Source organism: Gouania willdenowi, chromosome 22 (genome assembly GCF_900634775.1).
Source record: "Gouania willdenowi chromosome 22, fGouWil2.1, whole genome shotgun sequence".
In the NCBI taxonomy this organism is placed as follows: Eukaryota; Metazoa; Chordata; class Actinopteri; order Blenniiformes; family Gobiesocidae; genus Gouania; species Gouania willdenowi.
In genome coordinates, this window is record NC_041065.1 from 6,938,409 (window position 1) to 6,944,708 (window position 6,300).

Consider the following 6,300-nt stretch of genomic DNA (forward strand, 5'->3'; position numbering starts at 1 on the left):
TTGATCTCAAGTGGGCCACAGATTTTAGGCAGGAAATAGAGCATTTTCAATATTCGTGTGCTCTAGTTTGCACTTCCATGTATACATTACATATAAAGCATATAACACACTGACAATATCAAAGCATTAAGTGACCTTAAACATATATTCACTTACATTTCCTTTATGTTAGTATGATAATTTGAAAACATTTGCAGGATTTGGAAAAATGTAGGGTTTTTTTTCCATCAAATTGAGATTTTAAATTGACTAGCATCATGTCAGAATACAGTATCTACAACTGAATTACTTTGTAATTTAGACAATGATACATGTTTTTCTGTAATTTATACTTTCTCCTGTGCGTCGAATTCGATGTTCTAAGGCAGGGGTGTCGAACTCCAGTCCTCGAGGGCCGGATTCCTCAGACTTTTAGATGTGTCCCTGCTCCAACACACCTGAATCAAATGAATGGCTCGTTATCATGCTTCTGCAGAGCTTGATCACAACACATTGGCCTCCACCAGGAGTGTTTGAGTAGGGACACATATAAAAGTCTCAGGCCCTCGAGGACTGGAGTTTGACACGTGTTCTAAGGCATGTGAGTGCACAGGTAGACACTAGGTGGTGCTAAACCACCTGCCCTTTGCCCTCTGGACCAAGCAAGTGCCCTTTTGAAAGTTCGTTTTTTTATTGTGGCCCATGCTGACATGACATTGCAGTATAATGCCTAGAAAGGAAAAAGAAAGGGAGCCAGAGCAGGCAGCCCAGGGGAGCAACTCTCTGCACTCCTGGTTAAAAGCATCCATCAGCAGCAAGGAGGAAGATGAAGATGAAAGGTCAGAGTCAAGAGTCATGTTCACTGTTTAGGGCATTTTAAAGCTCAGATTTTTAAGTTGAACTGTTCCTTTAATTTTACTGAAATATCTTAAAAGCTGTCCACATTTTATTTTAACTACACAAATTGGTTTGGTTGTATTAAATTAAGCTATTTTAGCTAATTATATTATTTTGTACCAACAAGTTATTTCTATGTTACAAGACTTGCAGTAATCTTGTATATACCTTAATAGGCTATATTCAACCTTAAAAATAGGCTATTACTAAAACTATTATTATTCTATTCTAGGCAGCTACAGCAGGAAAGTAGTAGGCCATCTACCAGCAAAGAAGATAGATGAATCTCCAGATTTATCTACAGATAAAGCAGAGTCCATAGCAGCACCAAGACTATGCAGAGTTACAGAATCAGAAGTGCTGTCTGATGACCAGAATGAGGGAGAACAAGAAAGGCATGATGTAGCAGCTGTATGTGAAAAAGATGACACAATTAAAAAGATAGCAGCTATGCAATATCCAACAGCTTGCCATAGAGAAAGACATCCAGGTAAATCATAGTGAGGTCATCAGACTCTTTAAAGACATGGCACCAAGGAGGACGCTGCTTTAGAGAGAGGTAATGCTCACTCTTCACTACACACTAATCTATCATTGTAGCTTGTAACTTCCTTAAATCCTCTTCATGTGCATTCATTCCAAAGAAATAAAACAATAGTGATTGACTGATCAGTGCTATAGTGTAAAACTGTACCAGTTCAAAGGTCAAGTAATTTTATTAAGATATTGACATAATTATACAATTACATTCAACATGTGCCTGTAATGTTTGTTCATTTTTTAAATCTCACACTGCTATAATAAGGCAGCCATCAGTTCTACAGGCCACATAAAGTGACCTAATTTTTCACTGAGCACCTGCCCCCCAAAATGTCTGCATGCTACTGTTGACAGAGGTGTGTGTGGGTGGGGTGGGGGTGGAGGGAATATTAATTGGGGCATTATTATCACATGCTTTTAATCAACGAGCATTTACAGATGATCATGTCAGCATGGGTCACAAAAAAAAGTGCATTTGCTTGGTCCAGAGGGAAGAGGGCAGGTGCTTTAGCACCACCTAGTATCTACCTGTGCACGCCACTGCTGTTGGAGGATGGGGGTGATGTGGTCTCAGGAGCGGATGTGGGTAAAGAGACGGACGGCGGAGTTTTGAACATATTGCTGTTTTTGTAAACTAGAGGAAGGTAGATCATAGAGGAGGCTATTGCAGTAATCGAGTCTTGATGTAATAAATGCATGGATGAGAGTTTCAGCAGCAGATGTGGAGCGGGTGTGGCGCAGTCGAGCAATGTTACGGAGGTGGAAAAATGTGTGAAATCCTGAGAGGAGGGGAGGAGGGATTTGAGACCAATGACGATTAAGGGTGGCCCGATCACGTGATCGGGCCGATTTCCGATCACGTGGTTTCAGACTCAATCGGAATCGGACATTATATCCCGATCAGGACTTGGATATATATGTATATTTATTATCATTATAGAGGCGGGCGGTATATACCGGTTCATACCAAATACCGCTATATGTTTTCGTTATGATTTAAATTTGTAATATATCGCTGTACTGGTATATTGTTTACACAATGTTCGGAACACTACGCTGCGTTGCGTCAGACCGGAGCCTTTTCAGTGTTGCACTGTGAAGGTAAACAGTAGCGCTCTGGTTACGGTGTAAATGGATAAGAAAGCTCTGAAGCTGTAGAACTAGTAGAACATGACGACAGAAGAACTTGTGTCAAAAAGAGGAGCCCTGTCTGTTGTTTGGTCGGCAGAACAAGTTGTATGCAGAGCGGAGGTGGAGAGTTAGACCGAAGTTCTCAGACATTTGTGAATAAAGGAGTTGAACAGCAGGTAAATCCCTACAACATTTGTTCTGTTTGGAAGAGACCAAACGTATCATTAGCCTCTCTGTGGCATGTTCGTCTGCTTCGCACAAGTGTTTGTTTGTGTGCGCGCGCGCGCTCGCACCAGTGTTTGTGTGATGTGCGTGTGCGCGTGTATGTTTGTGTGTGAGAATAGACCACATATGACAAACTCGTGGCCCACGGGCCAAATCTTTGGAGCATCCAATTCGGCCCGAAGAGTAAAAATTATAGAGAAAACATGAATCATTGTGTAAATGAAACTCACCACTCCTGGTGCCTATGTCACATGATTGCAGTCATATTTAGTGTTGAAAAAACTCTAAATTCTTACAAAATCTTTAATTTTTCCTCCAATTATTCCATAATATTTCCCTTAATTAAATAGTAATTGGTTCCAAGATCTTGGAAATTTAAAGTGATGATACTGTTCGGACTGATATTTTTCACTTATTGCTAGAATATTGTTGGTTTCTTACATATTTTGTATTTTATGTATATGTAGAAGTGCAAACTCCTCATTTTCCTGCATAAAATCTTAATATTATCTAATCTTACACTAAAGTCTAAAGTTATTTTTTTTAATTTATTGCTTGATTGATCAAGCCACGTCACAGAAGTGCTCTGTTTAGAGTTGAATGTTAAAATAAGGTGAATAAAGTAAATAAGGGACATCCTGGATATGTTTTTATCTTTTTAATGTATTATAGAAGTATCAGATCGGGACTCGGTATCAGTCAATTCTCAAAATGAAAGGATTCGGACTCTGGTGCAAAAAAAAACCTCATCGGGTCATCCCTAACAATGATTTCAAAGTTGTTACAGTGGAGTGTGAGGAAGTGATGTAGTGGTTATCATGTCTGCTTAAGATGCAGAAGATACAGGGTTCAATCCCCAGTGAAATTACTAAAAGCCACTGCTCTGATTCTTTCCCCCCGACACCTTATATGATGCTTTTTCTGAGACTATGTTATCAGACCTCGACTAAATTAAAAGAAAACAACCAAACTTGTGTTGGGTTTCTTATTCTCGCCAACAAGTGGATTCCATGGTGTAGCGTTATCGCGTCTGCTGCACATGCAAAAGGTCCAGTGTTTGATCCCCTATGGAATCACATACTAGAACCATCAGCTCTTCTTTACAAGGTCAGTAGTGCTTTTAACTTAATTTCAGGCAATGCTGGCTCCTGTACACATAATATTGGATTTTTAAATCTTTCACCACCATTGATTCCATGAGTAGTGGTTGTCATGTTTGCTTAACACACAGTAGGTTCTAGAATCAATCACCAGTGGAATAAAGTCCTTTATTTTGAATTACTTTAACGTTTCTGGCCAAACCATGTCATCAGACCTTGACTAATTTCAAATAAAGCTACCCAAATGACATTAGTTGAAGCAGAACCAAAGTGAAACAGTTTTAAAAGGTTAAACATGAAGCCATCTTTTCTTTGGAAGTCGATTTCACTGAAGAAGAGAATTCCATGGTGTAGTGGTTATCACATCTGCTTTACAAGCAGAAGGTCCAGGGTTCAAGCCCCTGTGGAATCACTTTATCACATACTAGAAGTGATGTGTAACCATCAGTACTGCTTTAAACTTAATCTTAGGCGTTGCTGGCTCCTGTACACTGTAATGTTGGATTTCTGACTTTTTTCACTTGATTGATTCCATGATATAGATAGTGGTTATCATGTCTGCTTAACTGGCAGAGGGTCCTGGGTTCAATCCTCAGTGAAATTACTTAAAGCCACGACTCTGATTCTTTTCCCCCGGCACCTTATAAGATGCATTTTCTAAGACTAGGTTATCAGACCTTGACTAATTTAAAAGAAAACAACCCAACTTACCAAACTTGTGTTGGATTTCTTTGTCTTTAGAAGTAGCAGGGTTCCGTGGTGTAGTGGTGATCATGTCTGCTTTACACACAGACGGTCCATGGTTCAACCCCCTGCGGAATTACTTTACCACAAACTAGATGTGATGTGGAACCTGCAATCCTTCTTATCAGTGTCAGTGCTGCTTCTAACTCAATTTTAGGCATCGCTGGCTCCTGTACACCGTGATGTGGGATTTCTGACTCACCACCTGCATGGATTCCATGATGTCGTGGTTATCATGTCTACATAACATGCAGAAATTCCCAGTGGATTCAGATGCAACTTTTTGAGTCACTTAATTATTTCTGGGTGAAATGTTGACTCCTGAGGCTAAACCATGTCATCAGACCTTGACTAATTTAAAATTAAGCTATCCAAATGACATTAGTTTAAGCAGAACCAAAGTGAAACAGTTTTAAAAGGCTAAACATGAAGAATGCATTGAACACAATCTGTCTCACTGCTGATATATGGACATGTGTAGGTCATGAAGTTTACCTTAGGTTGACCTGTCACTACATTCACAATGAGATGAATAAAGAGGCTGAAATTAAAAATGTGGGTTTTTTTTTAATCCGATTCATTGAATAATTTATTGACCAATTAATCGATTATGAAAACAATTTGTTGCAGATCCAGTTGAGAGGGAGCTGGAAGACAAATCATCTGAACTCAGACACATGCCTTGATGTTCAGTCAGACATTTTCTCTTTCCCTTACCTTCTTACCTCTTTTACCTCGCCCCAGAATTTCTGTTTTCACATTTCAAATGAAAATTGTGTTTTCACATTGATATGTTTAAGGTGGACCCATAATAGAAATATAAGGTTTCATTAGCCAGGAAAAAAATTAAGCTGCTAATGTGGGTTGGTTACATTTTCCTAGAAGGCCTAATTTTAGATCAAAGATCCACATATAACATTACACAGTGAAGGATCTGATAAAAGCATTTTGGTGTTTGGTTTGCTCACAGGTTCCAGTCAATTTAGATTTCTAGTTTATTGTCCACTGATATTAAATGTTGTGAGAATTGTGTTACAATAAATATAATTTAGGACAATGTTGATATTTTTGTTCTCTTTCCACATTAATAAACACATTTGAAGAGTGTTCTTGAACAACTGATATTTTCATTTTTTTCTTATTGTACATTAATAACTGACGTCACTGCCTTTAATTGTAAAATAATATATTTTTCCTTTGGTCTGTATTTCCATTGTAAGTTTGGTCTTAATAAGTCTTAAATATAACTTACACCGTAATATTGGATTTCTGACTCTTTCACTACCATTGATTCCATGATGTAGTGGTTATCATGTTTGCTTAAACATAAAGCCATCTTTCCTTTGGATAGTCACAGTCAATTCTAACTTGATTTCGGTACGACGTGACTCCAGAAAACCATTGTGTTGGATTTCTTATTTAAGTAACAAAGAGGATTCCATGGTGTAGCAGTTATCACGTCTGCTTCGCACGTAGAAGTTCCAGTGTTCGACCCCCTATGGAATCACTTAAAACCACTTCTCTGAAACTTTTCCCCACGCACCTTCTGAAATACATTTCCTAAGACCAAGTGGCCATACCAGCCTGTCATTGTTAGATCCCATTAGATCTCGGAAGATAAGCAGGTCTGGGCCTGGTTAGTAGTTGGATGGGAGACCACTGAGAATTCCAGGTGCCACAGTGG

General features: G+C 38.9%; 2 non-coding genes and 1 pseudogene across 2 annotated transcripts; all 3 read left to right on the forward strand.

Moving 5' to 3' along the window:
• Positions 1 to 4,211: 4,211 nt before the first annotated feature.
• On the forward strand, positions 4,212 to 4,284 carry trnav-uac (transfer RNA valine (anticodon UAC)). The gene has a single exon. It is a non-coding gene; the product is annotated as a tRNA-Val (tRNA).
• A 338-nt stretch (positions 4,285 to 4,622) lies between these two features.
• On the forward strand, positions 4,623 to 4,695 carry trnav-uac (transfer RNA valine (anticodon UAC)). The gene has a single exon. It is a non-coding gene; the product is annotated as a tRNA-Val (tRNA).
• Positions 4,696 to 6,182: 1,487 nt separating this feature from the next.
• LOC114457046 (uncharacterized) lies at positions 6,183 to 6,300 on the forward strand (annotated as a pseudogene).